The sequence below is a fragment of the Phyllostomus hastatus genome, unplaced genomic scaffold (assembly GCF_019186645.2).
Source record: "Phyllostomus hastatus isolate PE091 unplaced genomic scaffold, TTU_PhHast_1.1 phas_contig_198, whole genome shotgun sequence".
In the NCBI taxonomy this organism is placed as follows: domain Eukaryota; kingdom Metazoa; phylum Chordata; class Mammalia; order Chiroptera; family Phyllostomidae; genus Phyllostomus; species Phyllostomus hastatus.
Window position 1 is genome coordinate 362,565 of NW_025333715.1, and position 17,511 is coordinate 380,075.

The 17,511-nt window shown below is 50.5% G+C and overlaps 1 protein-coding gene across 3 annotated transcripts in view; it reads right to left on the bottom strand.

Annotated features, from left to right (window-relative positions):
• The window catches only part of PPP6R2 (protein phosphatase 6 regulatory subunit 2), a 61,124-nt gene extending 49,170 nt beyond the window's left edge, over positions 1 to 11,954 (bottom strand). For all 3 annotated transcript variants that reach the window (XM_045834819.1, XM_045834820.1, XM_045834818.1), the window contains exon 1: positions 11,740 to 11,954. The gene's annotated coding sequence lies outside the window, so the exon portion shown is untranslated. The remainder of the gene's footprint in view (positions 1 to 11,739) is intronic.
• Between the last annotated feature and the right edge of the window lie 5,557 nt (positions 11,955 to 17,511).

The following is a 17,511-nucleotide window of genomic DNA, read 5'->3' on the forward strand; positions in this document are numbered from 1 at the left end:
GGCGGAGCCCTGGAGTCCCCCAGTGTCACGAGGCCAAGGTGCTGCCTCGCGGGCACAGCACTGCAGAGCACAGAGCAGCACCGAGGGGCGCAGGCTCCAGCCAGGGCCCGACTGGCGCCCAAGTGTGAGGCAGACATCCCAGCCGGGCAACACATCACTCGGGAGAGTTAATGCAAACCATCCCCGGGGTTCACACGGAGCCAGGGACAGTCACACGCACAGTCGCAGTGGAAAACTTCCCAATTCTCGGGGAACTGGACAAAGTGCTCAGAACACTTCTGCCTCAGGTCGGGACAAAATGAGCCCTAGACTAAACATTACTCTGGCCCCACCTAACAAAGCTTACAAGTAAGACCCACCCGAACCAAACTGTTTCCAAGTAATTTAACCCCATCCCAGAACAAAGGTCAAGAATATTTATAGAAACACAAAAATACCCAGCATCCAACAACATAAATTCAGTGTCTTGGCATCCAATCAGAAATTACCAGGCGTGCAAGCAAGCAGGAAACCAAGCACTATAATGATGGGAAAACCCATCAGAATGAACCCAGAAATGACCAAGATGACAGAATTAGTGGACAGACATTTAAACAGTTGTTACTGTATTCTGTATCTTCAAAAACCTAGAGGACAGATTAGACGTGTTAAATGCAGACATGAAAGATACACAAAGACCCAAACAGAATCATAAAAATACGCAACCCAAAAAAAGGCAGAAAAAGAGGAAAAGGGAACAAAGAACACACTGTCCGTTCCCTATAACCCTCCCCTCCGGGGCACCTTAGGCAGGGCCGCACATGATAGGGTTTCGGTCTGTTCCCTCCTCCCGCCCCTGGCTCTCCAACCACACCAGCACTTACCACTTCCGAAACACGCCGAGCTCTCTGGCAGCCAGCACTGCACCAGGGCCCTCTGCCTGAAACGCCCCTCCTCCCGCCTGCCCTGCGTGGCACAGCCCTGCCTGCTCTTCAGTCCAAACTTCAACCACTGCCACTCCGGGCGAGCTTTCCCGAGTTCTTCCTCAGCACCCACACGAGAGTCTGCTTACACCCCTCTTAGAGAACCACATCACAATAACCTGGTTTAAATGTTTTATTTATTTTAAACTATAAAAAATTTTAGAATACAAAAAGGCACACAGAAGAGTATGACAAATACCCATACATTAAGATTTAATAAATGTTAACCACTTTTCACACATGCCTCCTACTCAAAAATTTTTTTCTATTTTTTAAAAAATTGTATTCATTTATTTTTAGAAAGAGGGGAAGGAGGGAGGAAGAGAGGGAGAGAAACATCAGTATGAGAAAGAAACATAAATAGGCTACCTCCCGTACACACCCTGACCTGGGACTGAACCTGCAACCCAGGCATGTGTCCCCACAGGGAATCGAACCACCAACCCTTTGCTCCCTTGCTTTATGGGATGACACCAACAGAGCCACATCAGTTGGGGAAAAAAAATTCTAGTACATTGAGGAACCACAACCCATTCCACTCCCTTCCTCCTCAAAGATAATCTTTAATTTAACTCGTAGTATCTGTAATTGCATTCTTTCGCTACTCATGCACCTATAAGTAACGCACTGTTTTACGAATATACTGAAATACTGCTGTAACATATACATGGGCTCTCCAACTGTTTTAAGCTCAACTTCATACTTCAGAAAATTATCTGTACTGGTACAGGTAGTTTCAATGCTTTCGTTTCAAATATGGCAGGCACAATACCTTCATATGAAAAGGTATTTTTTGCCCATATTCCCACTGAGGCACTTTCAGGCTGTTCCTGGTGTATCGCTGTCACACACGAGGCTGCCTGGACATTCCAAACACGCACGCTTTTGCACACTGAGTACGCCTCAGCTTGTACTCTCCCGGGTGTGGAACCGCTAGCTCACAGGACGGACGCCTTCCAGGCCGGCAGACGTGGGCCCGTCGCCTCCAGAGTGCTTCACGAACTCTGTGCACCAGCACCGCGCGGCCCACACGCAGGCAGTCCAGCACAACCCCAGTTCACAGGGGAAAACCAAGAGACTGGCCCAGGCCACAGGTTAATAAATGTCAGTTCTCCAACTTGAACCCAGGCTGGCTGACAGCAAAGTCCATGTTCTCTGTCTCCACGTGACACCAAATTCTAGCCCAGTCGGTAAAGGAAAAAAGGAGGTGCCCACGCAGGTGCAGAAGCAGTGAAGCAGGTGGAAAGAAATCACAGGAAGGCACTACCCAGGGCTGCACGGGCCAGGGACAGAGCAGGGCTCGCGGTCTCGAGGGGACACGAAGGCCTAGGGAGAAAGGTCTCCAGAGGGGAGCAACGGTTTCTTTGTGGGTGACAAAATGTTCTGGAGTTAGCGGTGATGGCTGCACAAATTTGTAAATATACTAAGACACTGAACTGCACACTTTAAAAGGGTGGATTCTATGTGAACTATATCTAACTAAGAAAAACTGGAGCAGTCAGTAGGGTGACAGGTGGGAGTCGAACTCCTGAAGAGGCCCTCCAAAAGGTCTGACCATCAAAAGCGGCCCAGACAGAGACCCCAAGGTGTGGAGAGAGAACGAGAGCCAGACCCCACAGGGCAAGACCTCTAGCAGAGAGGACAGGTCCGGCAAGGCTCCGCGGGGGCCCCTCTGAGGGCGGGGGCCTGGCAGGCTCGCAGGCCCAGCGCATCCTATCTTTCCCCCCAGGACCAAGCCACCCAGTTTCCCGTGCCTCGGGGCGTCCCTAGAGACGTGGGTAAAAACACTGAGCTCGGGGTGGGCGGAAGGGCTGACTGGGGCAAAGTGCAGGGAGTGCCTGGTGCTGCTGGCTTTGGTGGTGCTTGCGCAGTGGGAGGCGTGACTTCTGCGGAGGTGGTGTGCCTGGCTACTGAGACCTCGGCTCCACGGCCCCGCCACTTACTGACCTGAGTCTCTGGAACTGTCTGTGTGTCAGCCTCCCCAGTGCAAAGCGCGGATGACGGCAGTGCACGCCTCAGGGGTCACTGCCACTAGGAAACGAGGCACTCTGTATAAAACACTCAGCACAAGCCGGGCCAGCAGTGAGTGCCTGGTGAGTGTCCGAGGCCGTTACCACCGGGGAGCAGGGGCCGCCAGCCAGAGGAGGCTTCCCTGAGGACGCCTGGCTTGAGCTTCCCTCACGTCACATCCGTGACCACAGACCTCGAGTGTACACTGAATACAGCCGGACAACCCACTCTCGCCAGGAAGCTCGCCCCCTGCTAAAACAGCCCTGACAAACCTCAGGTGAGCACGAGGTCGGCACAGCTCCTGGCACCTGCCCGTCCCGCGGCTCCTGCGACCTGCTGTCACCACCAGAAGCCGGCATGACAGGGGCAGAGGGACAGCTGCAGGTTGAGCCTCTGCGTCAAGAGGCCTCACAGTTTCCACCCTCAGCCTCTGACCAGTGGAATCCTGTGACCAGTGTGCGAAGACCCATCCAGCCTCCCTAGGGCGGCAAGACCCTGCAGAGAGGCCTGAACGTCCAGTCTAGAACCCCCCACCCCCGTCACGTACGAAGCAGAGAGGAGTCATCCAGCGGAGCCCAGCTGGGCTCAGCCCACAGACCCACAATGCGAAATGAAGATCGTTGTTTTAAGTCACTAGTTATTGGAGCGGTCTGCTGCAATAGGCAACGAACGTAACCACCATTCTATTCCTTCTACTCTTTCCTCCATCCTCCAGCATCCTCACACCTGAAATCACAGAAAAAGCAAAAGGTCCCTCCTGTTATGATAGAAAAGGATCCTCGCTCCCAAAGGCCAGCCCCTCCCCCACTCTCCAGTCCCCACCCCTCTCCCTTCCCAAGGCTGCTCCTCTGTGCTGCTCCCTCTAGCACCTACAGTGCTCTCCTGTCTATGTGCGCTTGCACACACGTGCACAGGCTTGCACACACGTGCACACACACCCTGCTCCACAGACATTTCTCCAGTCCCTCTTCACAGCAAAGCTTCCTCAAGGAACGGTCTCCTCTTACTGCCCTCAATCCTTCTCCTCCTGTAGGGCCTCTCACCCCACCATCTCCCAAACTGCTTCTGTCAGGGATGCCAGGAGCTACGCGGACCACCTCTGCGGACTACCCCTCGTCCTCACCTTAGCCAACACCTCACAGCCTGACGTGGTGGAAGTCGCGGCCTCTCTCAGGCTCCGGGACACCACCCCCTCCTGCAGAGCTACCGCCCGTCAGCCTCCACCTCCTCTGCAAGTGGACGTGCCCCTCGTCCGGTCCTAGTCTCTCTCCTCTCCCTCTGTTGGGCACATTCAGTGCCGGGCTGACAAGTCCAGCCTGAGAGTTCTGATGGACCAGCTTGCTGATAATAATTATAAATCACGGACAAAAAACAAAACAAAACAAAACAAAAAAAAATCACGGACAAAATATTAGCAAGAGCTAAAATATTAACAAGGCATTGCAGACCCACTGAAGACACGCAGAAACTGGGGGGACCGGCATCATGGGCAGAAGGGAGCAGGGCTGTGAGCTCCGCACCGGGGCGCCCCGTGGCTCAGCGCTGCGGTGCTGCGCTGCTGCGGTCAGTGGGACAGACAGCGCCTCCACCATCTCACCACTGGAGGACAGAAGCAGAAGGTCAGAGGTCGAGGCACAGAACAGCTGAAAGCCAAAGGGAAAACCCCCAACATCTGCATTGAAATTCTTCCCAAATCCTTGGCTGGCTCCTAAACCACACACAGTGGGATGAGACGCCAAGAGACCAAACAGAAAAAAGTCAAACTCACAGAAACAGAGCAGAGAGTGGCGGCCGGGATGGGGGGTGGGAAGAGGCTGGCAAGAGGCACACACACTCAGCTGGAGTGGAAGCTGGCCCGACTCGGGGAGTGTGGCCGATGGCGGGCACCGTGCGGGGCGACTGAAATTCGCTAAGGGGGCACAACTCAGATGTTCCCACAAAGAAGTAAGGCCACACGAAGTGGCCGATATGATCATGAGCTAGACGGGGAGAATCCTTTCACAACGCATACGTTTATAACGCTGTCACGTGCTTTAAATGTCTTACAATTTTATTGGCCAATTATACCTCAATAAAGCTGAGAAAGAAAACAGACGGGGGAGACACACAGACAGACAGATACCAAACAACCAAGCAGAAAGCGGTTGTTGGGAGGCCCAAGAGATAAGCCAGGATTCCAGCAGCTGTCCAACAGTGGGAGACCGAGTTTGCAGTTTAAGTTCTTCCACAAGAAGGGTTTTCCATGGAAACCCTGGAAGGGTCAGGCCTTAGGACTGGAAACCACAGTCCAGAGCGAGGGGCTGCACTCTGACACTTCGGCAGAAACAACACAGACCCACCCTGGAGAAGTGTCTGCAGGACCAAGGTGACCTCCCAGTAACCTCACAGCTGGCCCGAGCAGAACGCAGCCCTCTCTAAGAGAGGGTCAGCTCAAACGGGGTCTCCAGAATGTACCGTCCTCGATGTCCATTACACAATACAGCCAAAAGTCGCTACACGCGCAAAGAAGAAAAGTCATGACCCCTGATCCAGAGGGGAAAAAATCTGCAGAACCCACAAATGACCATATGTTGGACGTGGCAGATGAGAACTTCAAAACAGCAATTAAATATGTGTTAAAGGATTCTGGGGGAAAAGGGCAGAAGGGATAAACAGGTGGGAAATTAGCAAAGACTTGCAAATTTGAAAGAAGAACCAAAAGGAAATGCTAGAACTAAAAATACAGTACCTGGAATTGAATGTCACTGGATGGAATTAATAACAGAATGAACACAGAGAAGAAAAGCAATAAATTTACAAAATATACTCATATAAGCAGTGAGATAAAATAATTTTTAAAATACTGTCATCTCAGCACCTGTGGGACAATATTGAACAACCTAAAATAGAATGGAATGCCAAAGGGAAAGGAGAACAAGGCAATAGCCAAAAGTTTCCAAAATTAATTAAATATGTCAACTCAGAGAGCCAAAGGACTAAATAAATCCCAGGTAGGGTAAGTACCAAAACACCAAGCTTAGAAAATTATCATCAAACTGAAAAAGAAAAAAGAAATCAAAAGAGAATTTACTTAATAAAAAAATATAAAATATCGTAAACACAGGAGGAAAAGGTATAGGTGAATGATAAAATGACAGCTGACTTTTCACCTGTTCAGAAACAACAGACACTCAAAGATAATGGAGTAACTTCTGTAAAGGGGTAAAAGAAAAACTGCCCACGTAGAATTCTATATCCATCAAAAACATCCTCCAATGCCTACGGGTAAATAAAGACCTTTTCGGACAAACAAAAGCTGAGGGAGTCTGTCCCCAGGAAACCCACAGCATAAGAAACACGGAAGGAAGGCCCTGGCAAGGTAGCTCAGTCATCCAGGTACACCCAAGTGGTGGGTTTGATCCCCAGTCATGGCACATACAAGAATCAACCAATAAATGCATAAATAAGTGGAATAACAAATAGATGTCTCTCTCTCCCCAAAATAAATAAATAACTTTTTTTAAAGAAGAAAGAAATGCTCCCATCTAGAAATGTTATCTGCAAAAACAGTGAAGAATTTCCCAACACATCCTATGGGGCCGGTTATCCCGATACCAAAACCAATGATATCATCAGAAAACAGAATCACGTGTAAGCAAATATCCCTTATGAATAGACGCAAAAATCCTCAACAAAACACTAGCAAACAAAGGCCAGCCACACACAAAAAGGGTTATTTATACACTACACCAAAGAGATTTTTCCTAAGAATGCAAGGTTGCTTTGCCCTGATCAGCGTAGTTCAGTTGGCTGAGCTTCAGTTCCGCAAAGCGAAAGCTCACTGGTTCGATTCCTGGTCAGGGCACACGCCTGGGTTGCAGGTTTGGTCCCCGTCAGGCCGTGTATAAGAGGCAACTGATCGATGTTTCTCTCTGACACATTTTTCTCCCTCTCTTTTTCCCTCCTTTTCCCGCTCTCTAAAAATAAATAAATAAAATCTTTTTATTTTTAAAAAGAATGCAAGATTGCTGTAAAACCTGAAAATCAACTAACATAAGGTAGCTTTTCCATAGAATAACAGACAGAAACCAAACAATCTCAAGAGAGGCACTGGACAAAACCCAGCACCTTTCATGGTAAAAACACCCCCCACAATCGGACTGGCGCGCACCTTCCTCAACCACCGAAGACTCACCGTCGCCACTCCCAGTCAGCACCGGACTAGAGGCGCTAGCCAGCACAGCAGTGCGGGAGAGAGAAATGAGAGGCGTACAACCGGGGAGGGAAAGCAGGACCGTCTTTATTGGTAGGTAATATGATTACGCACACAGAAAACCCAAAGTAACACACACTCACTGGAAGGGCTGGTGAGTGAGTTGTGCGAAGTCGCAGGGTACACGATCAGCACACGTAAACCAACTGTGTTTTTGTATGTTACTAACAAATAATCTAAAAACAATATAGAATATTTTAAATAACGTCAAAAATATCAAATATCTACAAATATTCTGAATGGAAAAAAGTATACCATCACACTGAAAACTACCAAAAAAAAGCTGAGAAAAATCAAAGGTTTAAATAAAAGGAGAGCTATACCACGTGCACAGACCAGAAGACCTGACGTTAATTCAATTCTAAAATTGATCCATAGATTCAATGTAACCCCAAACAAACTCCCGAGAAAAAATTTGTACAAACTGAAAAATGTATTCCAAAACTGGCAGAACATTTTATAGAGAAATAAAAGTGAAGGTCTTGCCCTGACCAAGTGGTCAGCTGTCTAGAGCGTTGTCTGGATACGCGAAGCTCCAGGTTCAATCCCCGGTCAGGGCACATACAAGAAGCAACCAATGAGTGCATAAATAACTAGAACAACAAAGATATATAGATATAGATATAGATAGATATAAAATATCTCAAATATATAAATAAAGTGAGGTAAAGTGAAGGTCTTGCACCTGATTTTAAGACTTACCATTAAGTTACAGTAATTCAGAGAGTGCGTGTGGTGTTGAAAATTAGACCAATGGAACAAAACAGAAAACCCAGAAATAAGCTTAAACACATATCTTCACGTAATTTATTACAAAGGTTCCAATGCAATTTAATGGAGAAAGAGTGTCTTTCAACAAACGATGTGAGTGATTCTATAACACGTATGGGGAAAAAGCACCCTGATTCCACCTCACCCAAAAAACAATGCAGGATGGCCCCTCAGAGAGTAGACCAGTGTTTGCTCGGAGGTAGACTGGCAGGAAAGGGTGGGGGGGAATCCCAAAGGGCATGAGGAAATTCGAGGGGTGATGGATATGTACACTATGTACACATATACACTTTTAACAAGGTTTCATTTATTTATTTTTAGTGGGAGGGAAACAGAGAGAGAAAGACAGGGAGAGAAACATCGATCAGTTGCCTCTTGGATATACCCCAACCTGGGACCGAACCTGCGACCCAGGCACGTACCCTGACCAGGAATCAAACCAGCCACCTTTTGCTTTTCAGGATAATGCCCAATCCACTGAGCCACACTGCTCAGGGCAGATATGCACACCAGCTTAACTGTGATGATTTTACATGTGTATACATGTATCAAAACTTACCACATTTTACACTCTAAACATGTAGTTTATTGCACATTAATCTTGTCTCAACAAAGCTGTTTAAAAAAGATGAACCATAAACCTAAATAAAAGAAAAATACTGACAAACTTTTACTTCATCCAAACTAAAATTTCCTGTTCATCAAAAGACACCATTAAGAAATAAGCAGGCAAACCATAAATAGGAAAATATATTCCCCTCACTTCCTCTCCTCCTCCTTCTCCCTCACTACATATGTCTGCACACATACCGTCATGAAGGTCTCAACTAGAATGTATTTTTAAAACTCCTAAAAATGAATAATAAAAAAACAAACATATCAATAAAAAGTGGGCAAAAGCCCTGGCACTTCACCAGAGATATACAAATGGCCAATAAGCACAGGGAAAGCTGCTTGCCGTTGTTATTCATCAGAGAAATGCAAATTAAACCCCCAGTGAGGTACCACTGCCCCCTGAATGGCTAAAATTAACACCACGGAATATACCAAGTGCTGACATGGGGTAGAGAAGCCGGGACTCTCGTGTATGACTGGCGGGAGTGTAAAGTGGTACCCTCTTTTGAAAACTGTTGGGCAGTTTCTAAAAAAGTAAAACACACATATATGCTATGACCCAGCAACCCCACCCCTAAATATTTACCCAGAAGAAATAACACGTGTCCCCAAAAAACGTGCGTTAAGAACTGTCAATGACTTTAGTCATGACAGCCGAAAAGTTAAAGCAACCCCAATTCCATCAAAAGGAAAAGAGATAAGCAAATGACATTTTCATACAAAGAAATACTACTCAAATAAAAAGCACACTACAGATACAGGCATCGAAATCAATAAATCACAGAAACATCACACTGAGCAAAAAAAGACACAAAAGAGCGTATGCTTTATGACTCCATTTACATGAAGTTCAAGATCCTGCAAAATCAGTCTACAGTGACACAGACCAGCAGTCTGGCTGCTTCGGGATCTCCAGGGTGCCGTGACAACGGAAAGGAACACGAGGAAACGTGGAGGGGTGACTGAAACTGGGCACGCGTGACGGACACTTGCTCCAGTTCTCCGTGTGCATGTTCTCAAGATCTGTACATCATTTATTACACTGGGAGTGAGAGAGTCAACCACTTCAGACGGGGGAATATTTTTAAAGAAATGCAAGACTCGACACTTGCACATTCCGTGCCAACAAAAGAGGACAGCTACTGTGCGTGGAATGACGGGAGCCCCCAGAGGAAGCAGATGGCCCAGGGGTGGGGTGGGAGGGAGGCTGACTTCCGGACACGCACTTGGGGTTTTCTGCACCGCGCTCGGCGCACAGATCCCCGGGAACAGGGCCCGCCCGCTCCTGTACCGTGACCCCGGGGATGGCTGTTCGTCTGCGCCTCGGTGTTCCCGCATGAACATTAACAGGAGCATCAAGAGTAACGACATCTCTGTGTTGTTTTCCGAATGAAGTGACTGCTGGGTCTGAGGTCGAAACGCAGAACTCAGCACTGGTTTTCACTCTGGTTTAGAGTCAACGCCACCCAATCGTGTGCCTACTTTATGTCAAAAGGGTGCATCTCACAAGGATACAACGATAATAAAGGCAAAGCACTGGGCTTGTCTTTTTTTTTAAATAAAGCTTTATTGGAATACACATATGTGCACACACAAAAGTACCTGGTACACAGTCAGTTATCATTATTATCCAAAAACTTAAAACAGTATTTTCACAGTCAGAGCTCAGTTTCTCCTTCTGGGTTCTTGTTCACACAAGCGTTTAACACAGCCGCGCGCAGTGAATGATAGGTTCTTGTTTCCTGCGCGCACACGCGTGTGCGTGTGGAGTCAACAGCCATGCCCAGGGCTTCGAGCACCGTCCCTGCCGGGGTGATGCCTGCAGCCTGGCTGCCCTCTGGTCCACCTTCTCCCGCGAGAACCCGACCTCCACCGGCCCGGAGAAAGCCCTACCTTCCACCTCCGGTCTGCACGGACGCCCCCACCGGCCCGCCCCCACCGGCCGCCACCCGCCTTAAACAGGGTCTTGGGCCACCCACCTGCTCCGCCAGCCAGAGTCCACGCTCCCCCTCAGGCCGGCCAGCCCCGGCAGCTCTGCCCCCAAAGCGTCCCCAAGCCGGCCACCCAGGTGTACACCACAGCCACGGCCACTCCCAGCGCCCCTCTCCCCTGTCTCGCGCGCGCCCCACGTCCCACGTCACGAGGACGGCGCTCCGAGACGCCAGCTCCCGCCCAGGGCCCCTCGGGACTGGGCGCGCGACCCGCAGGGCACTGCCTGGCGCGTGGGCCAGCGCTCCGAGGCCGGCTCCGGGCACCCCCTCCTCGGCCCCGCGGGCCTCCGCTGTCTGGGTCCCGCAGGAGCCGCCCCCACCCCCCACCGCCCCGGGGCCTTAGCAGGCGCCGTCCCCGCTCCTCCCCCAGCAGGGCCGGCTGGCGGAGTTAGAGGAGCCCGGCCGGGAGGGACCCAGAAGGAAGGGCCGCGGCGGAGACCGAACAGCCGGCAGTGTGGGTGACGGCCCGGCCGGGGAGGCCGAGGGGAGGGGACAGGGGGCTGGGAGAGTGACAGCCTGGAGAAGGCGCCGGGGACCGGACCCGGCAACCCAACGGGGCCCGGCGCCGCGGCGGCCGGCGGACCCCTGCTGGGGGCGAGGCGGTGGGAGAGGCCGGGCCGGGCCGGGCCGGGGGCGGCCGCGAGCGCTCAGAAGCGAGGAGGAAGGCCGTGCAGGTGGGGAGGACGGGGAAGTGGCCGGAAGGGCGAGCGGGAGGCAGCGCGGCGACGGCCGGGGGCATTCGGGGGCCGGGAAGGGGCGGCGGTGAGCGGCACCTGCGAAGGGACAGCGGACGGGCGGCGGTGCGGCGCGACCCCGGAGCGCACGCCGACGGAGGGCGGAGTCCCCGGCTGCGAGCGGGGGGCGCGGGTCAGGGCGCTGGCGAGCAGGGTCCTGACGCGGGTCCCGGGTGGGGGCCGGCAGGCGGCGGGGTGCTGACCGGGGGGCGCTGGCGCGTGGACGCCGTGCGGTGGCGAGAGGTGGGGGACGCGGACGGGGCGGACGTGACGGGGTGAACGCAGACGGCGTGTCACTGAAGGGGGTCACTGACGGGACGGGGCGGCGGGCGCCGACGGCGCGGTGCACTCCCGGCGCACGGACGGGCGCGGGCGCTGAGGAGCCCGCGGGCGGCCGCACTCACCTGCCCCGTGGGCCGGGCGTCGCGGCGGCTCCTCGGAGGCCCGGGTGGAGGCCAGGGCGCTGGCGGTGGCGAAGCCCCGGGGCGGGCCGCACGCACATGGGCCCGGCCGGGCGCGGCGCCTACTGACACGGCGCCCACGAACACTGCGCGGGCCGGCCGGCGCCTGGGGACCCGCTGGGGCCGCGAGCGGCGCTCCGGTCGCTCCAAAATGGCGGCTGCGCTGTCGGGCGCGCGCGCGCTGGGGGCGTGGCCTCACGGGCCGCGCTCGCTCGCGCGGGGGGCGGGGCCATCAGGGGCGGAGTCCGCGCACTTCGGTGACAGCGTCCGGCAGCAAAGCGAGACTGTGGCGGGAGCCCGGTGGCTGGGGGACGGCTTTCCGTTTTTGCTTTTCCCCCTGAGGTATTGCTGAATTTCTGTGCGAGCATAATCAACTTCTTATGAGACAATGCATTTGCGGTAATAAGTTTTCTAATGCAACGTCTGCAACAAAAAAGAACCCTTCCAAAGAGTCACACACCCGAGGCAGGTGTGTCCCTGTTCTCTAGGGGTGCCTCCCGCTCTGGCTGAAATCCTCTCCCCCTGGGACATCTGGATGACCTCTGAACTTCTCGGGCACGTGGCCTGGACTCGGCCAGAGCAAGAGTGGATGTGGATCCCCCTCCCTCGTCTACGGTCGTTTCTTAATTGAACTGGGAGCGCCTGAGCAGCAGCCACCAGGCTTACTGTTTTTCCCAGGTGTTTCACAGATTTAATGCGTTTTGCATATTAAAATATGTGCCCACTTAACATTTGCTGGAATTGTATACTTCAATTAAACTAATCTCTAAAATGAGAATTATTATTTCGGGTGTCAGCGTGAACCGTGGTAAAATGCTGGAAAATGAAATTGAACGATTAAGGAATATCTCCTACTGAACAGCAGTTTCCAGCTCCCAAGCCACCTGCAGACGCGGACGTGGACTTGCTGCTGCAGAGCTCGGTCACCAGGGGGCGCGAGAGGGTTTGCTCCGGGCCTTGCTCCGCAGGTTGCAGGCACCGGCTGGGGCTGCTTGGCCTCCCGGGGCAGACTCACCGGCAGAAACCGCCAAGGGAACCTGCGCCAGTGATTTCCTGAGCCGTGATTGTTAAGTTTCTGGAGGCTCAGCGATAATACGGCTGAGAGTTAAAAAGTCCAGGGGGACCCAGTTTTACGATGCCGCACCCTATAGCAAGATTTTCTTCCAGGAGTATGAGCAGGTTCCCGCAGTACATATCAGAGACAAATACCACTGTGTTTCCAGCAGGGGGAAGGGAAAAGGAGTCATTCAAAAGATACCAGAGCACTCTGTTCTTTTTTTTTTTTACTTAAAAAACTGTATTGATTGATTTTAGAATGAGGAATGGAGAGAAGGAAAGAGAGAAGACACTGATTTGTTGTTCCACTCATTCATGCATTCATTTGTGGATTCTTGTGTGTGCCCTGCCCAGGGATCGGACCGTCAGCCTTGGGTATGGGGGCAACACTCTAATGACTGAGCAACCTGGCCAGGGCGAGCAGAGCACTAGGTTCTTAACAAGGACGGCTCAGGAGAGAAACTACCACACCAGAGCAAAACTGATGGGGGAAGGGAAACACCCAGCTCCACCCGCACCACCTGCCCCAGCCGAGGGGGAGCAGAGAACTGAGACACTCCTGTGACGGTCGCAGCGCAGACCACCGACTGCACCGAAGCCTGAGCCTGATCGTAGGACCGCAGAGCGGTCCCCTCTCCACACCTCACCACCACGTCTCTAGGCCTGTTGACGTCAGCTCCTCGCACCCGGTGCGCCACGTCCAGCTCTCAAGAAAAAATGACAAGGCAAAACACACAGATTGAAGAGACAGAGCCAGCGTCAGAACCAGGCACAGCAAGATGTGGGAACTATCACACGGGAATTTAAAGCAACTATGATTAACACGCTAAGGACTCTAATGGATAGAGTAGGCAGGATGCAGGAGCGCATGAGTGATGTGAGCAGAGATGGAAATCCTAAGAAAGAAGACAGAGCCCTGGCTGGCGTAGCTCAGTGGATTGAGCGAGGGCTGCAAACCAAAGTGTCGCAGGTTCGATTCCCAGTCAGGGCACATGCCTGGGTTGCAGGCCACGGCCCCCAGCAACCACACATCGATGTCTCTCTCTCTCTCCCCTCTCTAAAACTAAATAAATAAAATCTTAAAAAAAAAGAAAGAAGACAGAAGAAAAGCTAGCGGTAGGAGACACTGCGGCAGACACGGAGAATGCCTCTGAAGGGCTCATCAGCAGACTGGAGGCAGCGGAGCAAAGAACCTCCAAGCCAGAGGATCTGCCAACAGAATCCTCAAAAACAAAAGAAAAAGAGAACAAATATTTAAAAACAAAAAATCCCACGCAGAATATCCAAGGACGGTGGATATTCACTGCAAACGGTGTGACAGACACATAATGGGAACACCAGAAAGAGAAGAGATAGGAAGAAACAGAAAAACATTTGAAATGAAGCTACATTGTACTGAAAGTTCTAGCCTGTGCAACAATGTAACAAAACAAAGTCACACGGATTAGAAAGGAAGAAGCAAATTTGTTTTTATTCACAAATGACATGATTATCTATTTAGAAAATCCTAAGAAATGCACCAAACAAATCTACTAAAAACAGTAAGCTAGTTTAATGAGGTCACAAGATACAGTATTAATACATGAACAACAGTTATATTTCTATATAAGAGCAACAAACAATCTGAAAGTGAAATTTAAAAAATTCTGGCCCTGGCGGCCTGCAAACCAAAGGCTCGCTGGTTGGATTTCCAGTCAGGGCACATGTCTGGGCTGCAGTCCAGGTCCCCAGTGGTGGGGGTGGGGGTGCGTGCGAGAGGCAACCACACACTGATGTTTCTCTCCCTCTCTTTCTCCCTCGCTTCCCCTTCCTAAAAATAAATAATATCTAAAAAAGAAAAAAGTTCTGTACACAATTGCATCAAAACAGATAAAAAACTTAGGAATAAATACAACAAAGGGGTGTGTACAAAAAAGGGTTGATGCAGCAGGGTACGGCTTAGCCTGAAAGACTCGCCCACCAGGTTAGCCCTTGGCTAATATCTGGGAGCCTGACTTCAGGAGGGTGGCCACCAGTCCCAGGAGTGACCAGAGTGGTTCATTATGTCCACTGTTTGTACAAGCAATATGATTCATTCTCAGCATCTGCTTTCTTCCTGGTGTCTGGAAGTTTGGCAGGCACAAGCAGACAACCTCTCTGACCAGTGCTCTAACGGGTTGAATGGTGGTGACATCTACTCACAACCTGTGCATGTGACCTTCCTAATATCAAACTGTACTACAGAGCTGTAGTAATCAAAACAGCATGGTACTGGCATAAAAACAGACACAAGCTCAATGGAACAGAATAGAGAGCCCAGAAATAAGCCCGTGCCTTTACAGTCAATTAATATTAGACAGAGGAAGCAAGCACACCAATGGGCTAAAGACAGTTTACTCAGTAAATGGTATTGGGAAAATTGGACAGCTAAGTACAGAAAAAATTGAAACTAAACCACCTTCTTGTACCACACACAAGAATACATTCAAAATGGATTAAAGATTTAAATATTAGACTAGAAACCATAAAAATACTAGATGAAAGCTTAAGGGGGCAAAATCTCAGACACAGCTTGTAGCAATATTTTATCAGCTATATCTCCCTGGGACAAGAGAAACAAAAGGAAAGGTAAACAAATGGGACTACATCAAACTGAAAAGTTTTTGCACAGCAAGGGACAACAATGAAATACAAAGACAACCCACAGAATGGGAGAACATATTTGCCGATACATCTGATAAGGGGTTAATATCGAAAATTTATAAAGAAATTATAACACTGCACACCAAAACAAACAAAAACCTAATTAGAAAATGGGCAAAAGACCTGAATAGACACTTCTCCAAAGAGGACACACAGATGGCCAATAGGCATATGAAGAGATGCTCAACATCACTAATCATCAGAGAGATGCACATTAAAACCACAATGGGACGCCACCTCCCACGGGTCGGAATGGCCGTCATCAGTCCATCAGCAAACAGCGAGTGCTGGCGAGGATGTGGAGAGAGGGGACCTCCTTTCCACTGTCAGTGGGGATGAACGCAGACCGGGGCAGCCACTGTGGGGAGCAGTGTGGAAATACCTCAAAATACTAAAGACGGGTCTGCCTTTTCACCCGGCGACCCCACCTCTGGGAGTCTGTCCAGAGGGACCCACAACGCTATCTCAGCAGGACACCAGCCCCCCTGTGTTCGCTGCAGCGTTATTCACGCCTGTCGAACTGCAGAAGCAGCCCAGCGCCCACCAGCAGGTGAGCGGGTGAAACCACCGTGGGACATTTACAGAATGGAATACTACTCGGCTGCAAAAAAGAAGAAAAATGACCCCTTGCACTGGTATGGGTGGACCTGGAGAATATTCTGCTAAGTGAAACAAGCCAGTCCGAGAAAGACAAACACCATATGATCTCGCTCATCTGTGGAATCCAATGAACAAGCTGAACTCACAAGCAAAACAGACACAGACTCACAGATGGAGAGCAGATGACAGCCGAGGGTAGGGGGGAGGGGAAGGGGGAGGAGGGATGGAGCAGAAAGGAGAAAAGAGTCATGGACATGGATAACACTGTGGTGATTGCGGGAAGGGGGTTATAAGGGGACTTAAATGGTGATGGGACTTAAAAATACAATAAAAATAATTTTGAAAAAAAAAGGTCTTTGCAGATTATTGAAGATCTTGAGACAGAACATCCTGGGTCAGGTCCAATGACGAGTGTCCTAAGAAAAGGAGAGAAGACACAGAGAAGGGGTGTGGAGACAGACTCAGAGACCGGAGTGATACAGTGACCAGCCACGGTCCTCCAAGGGTGGTCAGCGCAACCACAGGTCAGCGGAGGGGCCTGGAGCGGAGCCTCTCTCAGAGCCTCCGGAAGGAGCCAACCTGCTGACTTCCGGATTTCGGACTTCTGGCCTCTGGAACTGTGTGAGAATAAGTGTCTGTTGTTTTAAGCCACCTAGTAGGAATCAATTTGTTACAGCACTTTTAGGAAAGAAACATGAGCTCCTGTTTGGCGACATTTCACAACCTTGTCCCAACTTTCCAGGACAACTGAGCACCTCCTGTGTGACTCCACTGAGTGAGAGGATCCTGGAAGGGGGTGCCTGGTCTCCCCCAAACTCTGCCCCTGGAGCCTTTCCCTTTTGTTGATTCTACTTTGTAGCCTTTTATTATAATAAATCATGGCCATGAGAATGCCTATGTGCCTAGTCCTGATGAGCCCTCGTAGCAGACCTGGGAATGGTCTTGCAATTCTCATGCAATGAAAATGACAAAGCATTGCTGAGAAAAATTAGAGGAGACCTAAAAAAAATAGAGACACATGCCATGTGTATGAATTAGAAGACAGTATTGCTAAGATCACAATTCTCCCCAAACGGACCAATACATTCAATGCAATACCTGGTAAAATTTCAGCAGGTCATCTTGCTTTGGTAGAAGCTAACAAGCTGATACAAAATGTATATAGAGCCTTGGCTGGTGTGGTTCAGGGGATCGAGCACCAGCCTGCAAACCAAAGGGTCACTGGTCCGATTCCCAGTCAGAGCATAAGCCTGGGTTGCAGACCAGGTCCCCAGCTGGGGGCACATGAGAGGCAACCACACATTGCTGTTTCTCTCCCTCTGTTTCTCTCTCCCTTCCTCTCTCTCTCTAAAAATAGGTAAATATTTTTAAAAATTT